This window comes from Macrobrachium rosenbergii, chromosome 7, assembly GCF_040412425.1.
Source record: "Macrobrachium rosenbergii isolate ZJJX-2024 chromosome 7, ASM4041242v1, whole genome shotgun sequence".
NCBI classification, from domain to species: Eukaryota; Metazoa; Arthropoda; class Malacostraca; order Decapoda; family Palaemonidae; genus Macrobrachium; species Macrobrachium rosenbergii.
Window position 1 is genome coordinate 15,555,001 of NC_089747.1, and position 14,974 is coordinate 15,569,974.

Genomic DNA, 14,974 nt, shown 5'->3' on the forward strand with positions numbered 1-14,974 from the left:
AACATAAATTCCTTGAAAGGAATTGAATTACCATACGTGAATAACGAAGTTGGTTTATCCATTGTGATTAAAGATTTGAGGCATGAAAACACAAGCACGGACATTTATATTAATTTTTTTTTTCTCATTCGCTAGTAAAGGTAATGAAAAAATTAGGTTAGACTTTGTTTTAGAAGTGTACGATTTACTGCGATTCTGTCGATGAAGGAAACCCTCAGTATTTAAGATTAAGTTTCATGACAAACACTAATAAATATATATAAATATATATATATATATATATATATAAATATAAAAATATGTATGTGTATATATTTATATATATATATATATATATATATATATATATATATATATATATATATAAAATATATATACATAAATATATATATATAAATATATAATGTAAATATATATATAAATATAAAATATATATATTTATATTATATATATATAAATATATATATATAAATATATATATATATATATATATATATATATATATATATATATATATATATATATATACAAATATATATATTTTTTTGTATGTTTTTTCTATTTATTACCAGTTTATCTTGATAATTGCATTGTCCCCTTTAAATTTATTTCAGGATTTTTCAATTTTACGGTTAAAAGAATGGAAAAATAACATTCTGGAGGAAACAGATACAAAACACTAAATTGTAAACCTAAGTAACAAAAAATATGCCATAAATCAGAGGTGCCTCCCAAAAACTCCAAAAAACTTCAAGACGAACTCTCTCTCTCTCTCTCTCTCTCTCTCTCTCTCTCTCTCTCTCTCTCTCTCTCTCTCTAACTCTCTCTCTCTCTCTCTCTCTCTCTCAACCACACTTCTCTTTTTCACTAACATCTTACACCTCTCTCTCTCTCTTCTTCTCTCTCGATGCAATGCACTGTCTCGATGCACTTCTCCTCTCCTCTGCTCTTTTCACTAAACCAATTACAACAGTTACACCTTCTCTCTCTCTCTCTCTCTCTCTCTCTCTCTCTCTCTCTCTCTCTCTCTCTCTCTCTCAACCACCTCTCTATCTCTCAACCACCTCCGATTACAACAGTATTTCTCTCTCTCTCTCTCTCTCTCTCTCTCTCTCTCCTCTCGGACGGAGATGTTCTTACCTCTCTCTCTCTCTCTCTCAACCACCCCTCTATCTCTCAACCACCTCCGATTACAACAGTATTTCTCTCTCTCTCTCTCTCTCTCCCGATGCATCCAATCCACCTGATGTGTTTACTTGCGTAGGCGTTTCCGGCGAAACTGGAAGAAGAAGATCAGAAGAACTTGACTCGACTGGGATCCATCATGAGCGAGATCTACTTACGGGGACCGTCTGCCTTCAAACGACCAGGAGAGTGAGGTGGGTGGGTGGGTGGGTGCACACTCGAGTCTTTGGCCTAAGTAATGAAAGACTATTGTCAATCAGTATCAGCAGAATCATGAATAGGTTGATTGAAGTGTGTGTATGTATCTATATTATATGTATATATATATATATATATATATATATATATATATATATATATATATATATATATATTATATATACACATGTAATTATAAATATATATATATGATATATATTTATATACATATGAATATATATAAATATAAATATACGTATACATATAAATATAAATATTTGCACATACATTATACTATACATTATATATATAATGTACATATAATTATAAATATATATATATATATATATATATATATATATATATATAAATATAAATATATATATATATAATGTATATATATTTATAATAATTATATATACATTTATTTATTTTCTGCCAATTTGTTAAAGCATGACTTCATCATCCGATAAATTATATATTTAATTATAATTAAAATAAAACAAATATGACTTTATTTTCAGCAGCGCCAAAAATAATAAAACCGAAAAATTACAAAAGCAATGGCAATTAAAATAAACAAATATGACTCGGTAAAAATTATCAACGCCAAAAAATAATAAACACACAAAAACAAACCAACACAACGCACACAAAACATGAAAACACACACACCAGGAAGGGCTCACACACACACACACACACACACACACACTTTCTCGAGAAAATGTATATTGTACCTGCGAATAAATTCATTCAAGATTTCTAAACGTGATTGACAATAGTATTTCATATTAAGAAGATATATATCTGTATATATCTCTATACACAGATATAGATATATAGATATTATAATATATTATAATTCTGTCGAATTCAGTTGAATCGAATTCAACCCATCTCCTCCATAATAGCCGATTGGGAACCATATAACACTTGGTTAATCCTGCATTTTTTTGTCACATGTACTCGTAACTTCTTTTTTTTTTTTACAAATATGAAGCTACAAATACCGTTTAATATCCAGTTCACCATACTTCAGGATTAACTTAAAAAAGGGTACATACTATATATATATACATAATATATATATATATATATATATATATATATATATATATATATATATATATATATATATATATAATATATATATATATATATATATATATATATATATATCATCATCATCATCATGGGAGGTATCAATCATTTAGAATTAATGTTATTAAAACGTTTTATCAAACAGCTATTATGCAGATGTTTCCTTCCTATCTGATAAAAAAAATCACTCGTCAATATACACAGCAAATTAACAGCATTCTAATTTTTCCTGTTTTCTCTATATTCCTTGAGTCTTCTTCTCTCCCTCAGGAGTGTCTAAACCTTGAGCCAGATCTGTCGAAGTTGCTGGCGACGTCTAGAAACTACACTCTGCTCGCTCATATTTGGGAGTCCTGGAGAACGAACGTTGCCAGAAAGGTAAGGATGGTTTTTTATTTTGATGTTATGGAAGGTTATAAGGAATGGGAGGCAAGGAATCTTGAATAGAATGTAAGAAAGAGTGAATGGAAGGATGGGAGGTAAGTATGGTGGAATGGACGGTATGGAAAAGGTGATGGGACAGTAAGGATTAATTGGGGGCATGGAAGGTTGAATGGATGGTAAGTAGGATATAATGGAATTGGTAAAAAAAATGTTTAAATTGAATGAAATTGTGGGAGTCTGAATGGGATATGAAGTAAGCTGAATGGGAGGTAATTAAATTGAATTAAAAATCACAAGGAAGTTAAATTGGAATATAGAAGGTAATCAAGATAATAATGGTAGAAAAGGGGACAAATTATGCCAAGGAAAACGAACAGACGTTAAGGAAAGAATGTAGGCAACTGAATAGAAAGTAAGGCATATTTAAAGTCTCGCAAAAATTCAATATTCTGTCATTGATCAGACTAAAATTTCATCAATGGGGCGTCCGTGGTGCCATAAAAAATACCCACCTGATGAAATGGAAGAGGAAAAGCGTATGCTGTAGATGGAGTTAGCAAACAATTGATGGTAGAAGGACAACCCACTGGTGTTATACAAGGTGCAGACATTTTTCAAGACGCAGCAAATGTACAAACTAAAATTTTCAGCGAAAATCATCCGCGTGTTGCGTTAAATTAGAATCCACTGCACTTGTTATCCCTTCTGTACTGAACATTTATTCATATGCATACAATCGAGCTCAGTAGAATCGAGTTTCAGTATAAGTCTTGAAAGCCGCCTTCCAAAACTGACATCAGCGTGCAAGACATCAAACGCTGCCGATTGAATTCGGGAAAAGTACCGCACATGTTTGCGAGGGAAACAGACAAGTGAATTAAACTTGCCGTCCGGGGAATTCAAAAACCTCTCCCTCTGAATTCAGGAGGCAAGACCTCGCAAGGTTGCAAAGAAATTGGGTAAAGTACATGTTTGCAAAGAAAACAGCCTCGTAAATTAAATCGTCGTCTGAGAATTCCAAATTCTCTCTGAATTTAGGAGGGGGCGGGGGTGGGTGGGCCGAGACCGTATGTTACCGCGCGCGGGACCTGGGGCTGTTTTCATTATGCTCTAATGTATGCAAATGGCAGGTCGACTCTTCCCCTTAAGATAAGCAACGGGGATGTCTTACCAAAATAAGCCTTTCGGAGACGTTTTTTATTTATTTATCAAGTCGGTCTCCTTTGTTTCTCTAAATGGTCATTTTTATTGGTGTTTGTGATGGGGAGAATGTTCAGACGTGGGCTCCTTTTTCGTGTTTCCTGCCATACGAGAAAACACAAGGGAAGCAATAACTGAAGCGGTTTGTAAAAAAAAAAAAAAAAGGAAAAGGAAAATTTAAAAACATCCTGTCTCTTATTATCCAAGTGGTAATACATATACCGTAGAGGAACAACTGGAAGAGGAAAGCATAAGGGGAGGGGGTGGAAAGAAGGAAGGAAAGGGGGAGGGGGAAGAGGAAGCAAAGGAGAAGGGGGCAACGGAAAGAGAGAGGACGAAGGAAAGGGGAGGGGGAAGGAAGGAAGGAAAGGGGAGGGGGAAGAGGAAGCGAAGGAGAAGGGGCAACGGAAAGAGAGAGACGAAGGAAATGGGTAGGGGAAGAGGGAAAGGGGAGGGGAAGATGGAAAGGGGAGGGGGAAGGAAGGAAATGGGGAGGGGAAGAGAAGAAGGAAGGGGGAAGGGAAGAAAAGAAGGAAGGAGAAGGAAGAAAGAAGGAGAGAGGAAGGAAGGAAATGGGAGGGGGAAGAAGGAAAGAGGAGGGTAGAAAAGATGGAAAGGGGAGGGGGAAGGAAGGAAAGGAGAAAGGGAAGGAAAGGGGAGGGGAAGGAAAGGGGAGGGGGAGGGAAAAGAAGAAAAGAAAGGGGAAGAAGAAAAGAAGGAAGGGGGAAGAGGAAGGGGGAGGGGGAAGGAAAGAGGGAGGGTAGAAAAGGAAGGAAAGGGGGAGGGAGAAGAGGAAGGAAAGGAGAAAGGGAAAGGAAAGGGAGAGGACGAATGAAAGGGGAAGGAGGGAAAAGAGGAAAAAAAAAAAAAAAAAAAAGAGGGAAGAGGAAGATCTCTGCCAAACACCTTTTCCTGGAAAGAACAGGGGGGGAAAGAGGAAGGAATATAGTACAGGAAAAAGTTAAGGCGGAATTAAACGCCCCGTGAAACCCAAAGGAGAACAAAAAAAAAAAGGTATGTTTGTTTTATCTCTGCCATGAACATCAACTTTTTTTGAACAGATCCGCCCCCATCTTAATGTTTGATATTGAAGAACAAAGGCGCGCAGCTAAACGGTCGTAACGACTACGGAGAACAATTAAGAATGAAGGTATGTTTGCTATACTTGGAATGAAAACCAATTATTTTATATATATCTTAATGTTTTATATATTTATAATTATATATATATATATATCTATATATCTATATATATATATATATATATATATATATATATATATATATATATATATATATATATATATATATATATATATTGTGTGCGCCTCCCATTCCTTTTTGCTGAATTCGTTCACACCGGAAGGTGATCCATTCGTCTTCACGGGGAAGACTAAAAACCGCAGTGATTTGTGGTGCCTTGTGTAACAAGACTTAAAATGTTATGTAGAGCGTAAATCTTACATTAAAAGTGAATTTATAGCCAAGGGTGATTTGTGGCTGTTTTTGTATAGTGCGTTAAGAAAAGATAAAAATTTTAAAAATAAGCTGACTTTTCTTTTTCTCTGCCGACGGTAATGTGAACAAAGTGCAAGAATGAATAGGTGAATCCTAGTCACAATTTCAGTCTTTGGGCATTGCGTAAAATTATTGATAACGGCAGTATGTAGCTTGTTTATTCGCAGAATGTATTATATACGAAATTTTCTTAGCAATGAAGGGAATACAAGCAATGCAAGAAATAACAGAGAATTACTAAAACAGTTTTTTTTATATCTCTAAGGAACAAATGAAAACTATTATAAATAATGCATACATTTTCTTTAACTGCACGATTTTTCCTAACGAAAGACTTTACAAAGAGGATATCCTAATTTCTTTTTATAAATATATGATATTTTTGTGAACTTCAATTTCTGTAAATGACTGTAAACAACGCATAAAAAATGGGGAACAGTGGATTTTATTATGCAACGTAAAAGCTTGGAGCTGTTGCATGAAAATCCCAATGCGTTCTGTTTAGCACTGAATTATGGAAGTGGTCAGGGTGGTGAGTACTTCATTCAAACATACTAATAAGGTGTCCAATCCCTTCCAGTAATGAACTAATAAATACAGTCCAATCCTTCCAATAAGGTGTCCAATAATAAAGTGTCAATCCTTCCCTTCCAGTACGAACTAATAAGGTGTCCAATCCCTTCCAGTACGAACTAATAAGGTGTCCAATCCCTTCCAGTACGAACTAATAAGGTTTCCAATCCCTTCCAGTACGAACTAATAAGGTGTCCAATGTACGAACTAATAAGGTGTCCAATCCCTTCCAGTACGAACTAATAAGGTGTCCAATCCCTTCCAGTACGAACTAATAAGGTGTCCAATCCCTTCCAGTACGAACTAATAAGGTGTCCAATCCCTTCCAGTACGAACTAATGAATCCAATCCTTTCCAGTACGAACTAATAAGGTTCCAGTACCAATAAGATGTCTAATCCTTCCAGTGAACTAATAAGAATCACTTCCAACAAACTAATAAGGTTTCCAATCCAACGAACTAATGTGTCCAATCTTCCAGTACAAACTAATAAGATGTCCATTAGTATAAGGTATCCAATAATGAATCAATCTTTCCAGTACGAACTAATAAGGTATCCAATCCCTTCCAGTGCGAACTAATATAAGGTATCCAGTCCCTTCCAGTACGAACTAATAAAGTATCTAATCCCTCCCAGTACGAACTAATAAGGTATCCAATCCCTTCCAGTACGAACTAAAAAGTATCTAATCTCTTCCAGTACAAACTAATAAGGTATCCAATCCCTTCCAGTACGAGACTGAAACCTTCGAAGACGACATTCTGGAACTCTACAAGGAACTGGACCCTCTTTACCGCCTAGTGCACGCCTACGTCCGCAAGAAGCTGTATAATCTGTACTGCAGTTCGGTAATTATACCGTTCCAGCTTTCGAAAGGAAAAGACTTTCCTTTTCTTGTTAGAAGAGTCAGGACCTAAAGTTCCTTGACAACGTTTTATTTTACTTATTAACTTTATACTGTTTCTGTTTCAAAGCAAGTCCTTTTAGTTTTTTTATAAATTAAAGTTGGTTGAATACAATTTACTAATTATCTTTACTAATTTCCTCGATATTTAATATTTACCAATTTACCGTTCATTCAGTTAATAATTTGAACTTTTTTTCTAAATCCTGATTACCATATAACTTCTATTGCTGAAATTTTAATCTCGAAAAATTTTATGCTTTGGAGAGTTCGAGTATTACAGCGAAGCAGTTGAACTGTCGAATCTTGTAACTACAATAGCAGCATATTTTTAATAAAGTAGTTTTTAAGGCCTGAGCTACGGTATTTATGACAAATTCTCAAGTGCTATTAGTATCATTTTTATTACAGGATGCCGATATTCTGAACAACGGATGTATTTCTGTCGGGAAGTGGAAAGTGGACAAGTTCAAACGAGCAGATTTACCTAGATACGGGGTAAGACCCTCATCACCATTCAAATTAATCATGCAGAGAGTGAGACTATCGTTCTGTAAATATTCAGTCACAACCTCATTCATCAATAATAGGTCATAAAAAACTTGAGCTAAAGTTTATCTGTGAATTCATTCATATGTGTGCTTACAGTGAAAGCGATGTGGACCCTTAAACAATAATCAACCAAAATCCATAGAAAAAAATTATTAATATTTTTGTACAGTTGATGTACATGCCTGACACTTTGGTATGCACAAAGTTAAAATAAGCCAAAGTTAAGTATATCTTAGTTTAACCAGACCACTGAGCTGATTAACAGCTCTCCTAGGGCTGGCCCGAAGAAAATGGACGTAGCTAAGTCACGTACGTATGTCTACATAATTGCCTCAAATAGAAGTCATGGTAATGGTTACTGGTGTCTCAAGTGTAGCAAAAAAAAAAATTTTTCTGAAATTTTGGTTTCAACGTACTCATATCCAGAACGTTGCGTAGCCCTATCCTTCCTGTTTAAGATTTTGTATTGTTAATCCAGACTCCTTACTGCGTTATAAACAAAAAGATAGCACATTTTCCTTGATTACTAATTTCGTTTTCTTTTCAGACCCTAAGTAAGAGAGGTCCCCTCCCGGGGTGCATCCTGGGGGATATGTGGGGAAGGTGAGTCTATATCTTACACTATGAAAAAATCAGTTTGAAGTAATGGGAAATCGTTTAACACTAAGATCATTGTCCATTCCAGTCTATGGGAGCTTGTTTGACAAGTTAATAGATTTACTGGATTGTTAAGCATGAATAAATGCCGATTTTATGCATAGATACCAATTTTAATATTAATAGGTACTTTAAAAATGGACGGCATATCATGAGATATGAGATTTATGCTTTCCATTTAAAAATCTATGTTTTCTAATAATGTATCATAAGGTTAGTTGTTGAGAGAGAGAGAGAGAGAGAGAGAGAGAGAGAGAGAGAGAGAGAGAGAGAGAGAGAGAGAGAGAGAGAGAGAGAATGCTAAGTGACGAGCCTTATCCTAATTATGGGTAAATGTTTCGTGCCTTACAAATGTCCATTCTCTCATAAATCAATTTGCGTCCAGTCTAACCCTGATTAACTCAAAGCGTAACGACTTAAGTATAATTTTCAGATTTTGGACAAACTTGTATCCCGAGATCGTTCCGTATCCGGACCAGCCGGATATAGACGTGACCCAAGCCATGATTGACCAGAACTACAACGTCACACATGTTCAGATTAGCGAATGAATTCTTCACATCGATGGGCATGAAGGTAAGTGATTCATGATAACATTCGCTATCTCATTCAGTGCTCTGTTTCAATATCAAGCATTTCAGGTATAAAAATACCCAGTGCTACAATCAACCGTTCTTTGTCAGCTGGCTTAGTGGTGTAATAGTTTCTGATAATTTAATGTGTTATGGTATCAAAATATACTGTTGTATTAAATTCGTTCTAGCCAAAAAGTACGATCTGCTGGCATTACAAATTATTTTGGTGGTAAACGAATAAATGCCATGAATATATGTGCTCGATTGCAAAATCAAAGTAGTAAGAAATTTCAGGTACCAGAAGTTAGATAGAAAAAGTATTGAGAGAGCAATAAAAAATAATTAGGGGAGAGTAGAACCCTCTTGGATTAAGTAGAAAGCCATTATTGGAAAAGTGGCAAATAAACGTACAGTATTTACCTATTTAAACCGTGTTACCAAGTAACAGAATCCAGTACTTAAAAAACACACACAAGGTGATATTGCAGACGGATAGTTCCAAAGAAAACGGAAACGATATGCGAGAGGGACAATTTCAAAGAAAACAAAGGCGGTATCTAAGATGGGGAGACCATAACATCATGAGATGTTGGCCTAACAGAGAACATAATACAAAATGGGGAAGCAGGGGGAGAGATGCGGTGTTTAGCAGAAAAAAAATACATTTCTACGGATTAATTAATGTGCCCGAAACGGATGTTGATTTTATGATTCCCAGTATAGCGTGAATAGGCTACTCCGTAAAGTACCCGGAAACCCTGGCTATTCCTCGCCTTTAACTCATGAGATTAATTTAAAAGATAATTTTTCGATTCTATTCGATATTTCTGTTAATATTCAAGCTGAAAACATATTGTACCTGGTATTTATTCTTCGTTCTAGCAGCAGGCATTTATATGATATTTGTGTCTTCGGACACAAAACTCCTATACAACTTTCCAACAAATGTACAGAAAATTGCCAGTTTTCAAGTAACCATTGTTAATATAGTTCCCGGTAGACTTGGTCGTTCATAAACACTGCTCATGGGTCCTAGTTTTTTTTTTTGTTTTCAACTTCTATAAACTTCTGACTTGGAAAAACTGTCGGTAATTTCATGCAATGTTTAGTAGCTGTCTGCAGTTATCAAGAAGTAGTACCACTTTAGATTAAGAGCGTAGATACAGACCTAAACCATATAAGAATCCAAGCAAAGATTGCCGAGATTGAAGGGGAGAAGACTTAACACAAATTCTAATGAAGTGGATAGTAACTATGATGATGATGATAATGAGTATGTTAAAATGCTTTTGATTTTTAAATACCTTTCCAGTATCAGAATACATATACTTCTAATGCATTCTGGTAATGAAATAAATTTTATTAAAATTCCTGTTGTTGTTGTATAGAATTTAAAAAAAAAACATAAGGGCCAATCTGCGTATGTGGCAGGTTATCGTATTCTGCAATTTCTAGTTAGAGGGCAAAATAATCATGAATTAACCAATGAGGAAAGAATGCTTTTCAGTGGTTTGATCCGGTCATAATATACATTAGTGAAATTTTATCTTTCCATTTTAAATACGGTTTAAAGAATGTTGGTAAAGGTTAGGCCTACATTGAAGATGCAGCCTAAAAAAACGAAGTAAATTTTCCATTAGCATAAAGTAACAAAAATATCAAATAAATATCTCAAGTGAATTAGCACATGAAGTTCACCCAAACACGACTAAATCAACGAAATGAAAAGCGTGGAGCTAACTGATAGTCAAGAGCACAAGAGGATGTTCTATTTACACTAAAAATAAACAAAGAGCAGCCACTATGACAACAGCGCATGCATATTTTGAACCGTATGCTGCTCTGTGTGGAATTATTATTTTTTTTTTTACACCTCCCTGCGTTACTTTGGCCCTTGTTGATAGCTACCAGAAGGAGGGCTAAAAATATGGAATGGAATAAAATGTCTGATGTAGACCTTACGAATCTTACCTAAAGTGGTCGCGCAGACGACCTGCTGATCTTGAAGTACCATTCTGGTAGGAAAATTCATCATGGAATTTCTGGGATTAATTTTTTTTCTATTATTAAAACGACTACAGGCATCAAATACTGTTACTGGTATTATAATGGAACTACTTTTAGAATATAATATATATGCTGTAATAATCCACGTAGCATAGGCCGAACTCTTAAGACACATCCAAGTGTTCGCCTGCCTAAATCTCGAAGCAGATACAATGATATACATGGTACTGTATGATACACTGTACGTACTTTAAATCTTAGTCACTGGTATACAAGTAACCTACAAATCCTAACTCTAACCTAGGTCTAACACCACCTATACCTGATAGCTATTACATAAATAGAAAAACCATTGCATGTTTCTGTCTACTCTACATACCACAAGTCTTCCAAGCATCAGTTGTCTGATCCTTCCAGAACTCGCAAGACGAAATTTGATAAAAAAAAAAAAAAAAAAGAGGAACTTTCTAGTGCCTCCTTGTACACAACTTCAACGGTGTAGTATGGTTGAGTCAAATAATGAGTTAATGACTACAGGTCACAACTCACAGTATCATTGTAAGACAAAACATCCTTCAGATTAACCACTAGGTGGCTCTCGCGAAGTAAAACAAAATTCAAAGAAAACGCCACTCAGCCTGAAAAGCCTGTACACTTGAAAAAAAAAATCCAAAATTGTTAGTATTGCAGGTAATTGCAAGGAAAAGCTCCGCACAGAGATATTGTTCATTAATGAAATTTATTGACCGAACAGTATAGAAATAGGTGTATATAATGCAGTACAGGTGAGATAATCTGAGAAATATACAGAGGTGATGAGAAATTTGCAATCTTTGTTTTGACGTTCATTCTCGAGGGGTTCGTACTTTGGATGGCGGAAGCTTAGCGGGACACCGCGTTTAGTACCAGACCCTCGGGGATTAAATTAAAAATATGAACAAAATACGGTAAATTTCTCAAATTCTCGCCTATATTGTATTAAATATAAACCTCTGTCTATACTGTTCTGTCAAAAATTTCGTCAGTAAACATTATCTCCGTGCTGAGCTCTTCCTCAGAATTACCGCAATTATATAATATACATTATAAATATACATATAAGTATATATAAATATACCAACTTACCAACTACTGGTTAAGTACCTTTCAGAGTGCCAACTTTTGATTACGCTTTGGTGTGTTTCTTTTATAGCAAACTGAAGTTGCGCATAAGTTATATCAAATACTCTCAAATAGTGAGGAGGTGCAAGGGCGATTTTGAATCCTTGTACGTGTTCTTCAAACAAGCACTATACTTGGAATAAAAATAGCTCACATATAAAGTTGTTAAACCAAGCATTGTGCTGTACAGGAGACAACGCAGTGGACTTTTCTTCACTTTCAACAACTGTTGATGTGTTTAAGATCCTGCTGTTGAAGGTAAGCCCTTTATTTCAAGATGTTAAACAGAGGCACAAAAACACGGGAGGCATGAATAAAACTCCATATGATAATAAGCACGAAATGTCTCTGCACAGTTTACAGCAATCCCCAACAGATTTATGCAATATAGTGGTTCTAGTGAGTAATCGTAAAGCGCTCTGAGAGTGACTAAATTGAGCCTGGGATCAATAACGTTCCTATTAGTAAGACAAGTGAAAATGAGATACTAATAGGTGATGGTACAGTTCCGTCGTTACTCCTTAGGTAGTTTTTTTTTTCTTGGTGACATTCTTATTCACTGTACAAAGGCAATAAATTCATAGGTATAAAGTAACTCCCGTATTCGTATAGTCCTTACAGTTGCGTTAGTATTTATTTTGATGAAGTCACAAACAGACAAACTGTCAAGAAAAGACTTCATCGTCGTATTACACATTTTTAAATATATTAATTTTAATTTTTCACGTTTATTTATCTATTCAGCCAGTGGTCGACAGTTTCTGGTCCAAATCCATGTTCGAGAGACCTGAGGGGCGTCAAGTCGAATGTCACGCGACCGCCTGGGATTTCTATGACGGTCTAGATTTCAGGTAACCGAATTGTAGCTAATTTTTGTTTTTTATTCATTCTCATGGAACGCATCTTTCAGAAGCTCAAGCAACAAATAAAGCATCTTTGAAGCGTTAAGAAAGTACCCTGATTTCCTGAACGTTATCACAAAATTCAGCTATATATTATTTGGATGAACTTCATCGGTCTAATTACCAATGTCTTAAAAATTTTATATAGTAGACAATTTTTCCGAGTTAGTACCAGCACTCGTGTCAGTTATTTAAATAAAAATGCATTACATCTGTAAGATGAAACACCCTGAAGTCGTAAATGTAAATACAATAATAATGAAACATACTGATTTTTCTAGCAAGCCTATTTTCTTGTGCAAATTCTTATAACAAAGACATAACCACCAGTAGTTTTAGTATGCTTATTTCTCACATGAATATTATTCGTAACAAATGGTAACTACTAATTCTTTTAACATTCTGAACAGGATTCGAATGTGTGCCACTGTGAACTTCGATGACTTCGAGACCATCCACCACGAACTAGGTCACGTTCAATACTTCATGCAGTACTCTCATTTGCCTCTCATCTACAGGTCAGTGAAATGAAAGCTACAACCTGTGGCAAAATAAATATCTGCATAGAGCGCACCAAAGTCCAGAGATGGCGCTGCAATTTCCAAGAATGTTACTACCATGATTTTTGTAGGCTTGGACATTATCATATTTCGAATACTTCAATATTTTTTTTTTTTTTTTTGTAACTAGAGTACCTAGATCCTTTTCCATTACTACTGGCAAATCACGAAAATTTTCTAGCCAAAAGTTGTATTTACAGAAAAATACCACTTCATCAGATTTCAGCGGTACACAATTCGGTTGTTTAAGGAATTGGTTTTCTTATGGAGAGGATTAAGGTTATGGTCCCACCTGGGGAAAAGTAAATACAAATAACCCCAAATCTAAATGAAAAGGCGATAGCCTAATATTGTAATCAGAGTACAACTAAACACGAATATCTTGTCCATTTATAGTCATTACTTAGTTTTCTCCAGCAAACGATTCTAAGAGGATCTAAGACTAATTTGTTTCCTTCGCTTCGCAGAGATGGCGCTAATGATGGCTTCCATGAAGCCGTTGGTGAATTGATGGCCATGTCTATGTCTACGCCAACTCATCTGGCTGAAATAGGCTTATTGAGAGAATCTCCTAACAACACGGGTAGGTAAAAACCCTGACAAGACTCGTGAATGAGGAGAATTTTAAGGAAAAATTGTATTTCCTTAACTATATGGTTATTTTAAATCTAGGGAAGGCTCTTAAGCTCTTCATAGCAAGAGTGGCATGCTTGAACGTCAAGTGTCTTATTGGCAACATTTTTTCAATGGTTTAAGGGTAAATGCAACCATTACATTAAAAGAGAGCGTATTCTTGGTACTCCTGACCACGGCCGGCTTGACGTCAATTCAGAATCTAAAGTAATCAGTTGATCCAAACATAAAACTTCTCATTTACCTACACACTTCAGGTAAACTTTCGAGAAAAACACCTACGTAGACCAACATCCTGAATTGTCCATAACACTGATAAGTCCCGTTATGTTGTTAAGGGGGTCTGACGTGAAATTGAATGGAACTTAGAATTTAGGCCAATGGCCAAGCGCTGCGACCTATGAGGTCATCCAGCGCTGAAAGGGAAATTGAAAATAGAAAGTTTGAAAGGTATAACAGGAGGAAACCCTCGCAGCTGCACTATGAAACACTTGTTAGGAGTGGGTGGTTATCAAGATGGAAGAGAATATGAATGAAGGTACATTAAAAGAATGAAAGGGGTCGCAGCTAGGGGCCGAAGGTACGTTGCCAAGAACCTTAAGTAATGGATACAGTGCACCACGTGAGGTGCACTGACAGCACTACCCTCCTACGGGTCTGACGTGTTGGGTGTTGAGTCAGTCTCATTGACATTCATGGCATTGATAACGCACGGTCCACTTATTACGTAAGTACCGCAGTTCCTGAATAATGATGTCTTGCGAGAGAAATATATGAAAATTAATTAGGTCTAATGATTTGGCCTAGATTGCTGTTTACCGAAAGTTATTTTTTCCAGTTTTAGCTTTCGCAAATCAATG

At 35.5% G+C, this 14,974-nt stretch overlaps 1 pseudogene; it reads left to right on the forward strand.

Annotated features, from left to right (window-relative positions):
* LOC136840160 (angiotensin-converting enzyme-like) overlaps positions 1-14,974 on the forward strand; it is a 50,669-nt pseudogene that overhangs the window by 31,359 nt on the left and 4,336 nt on the right.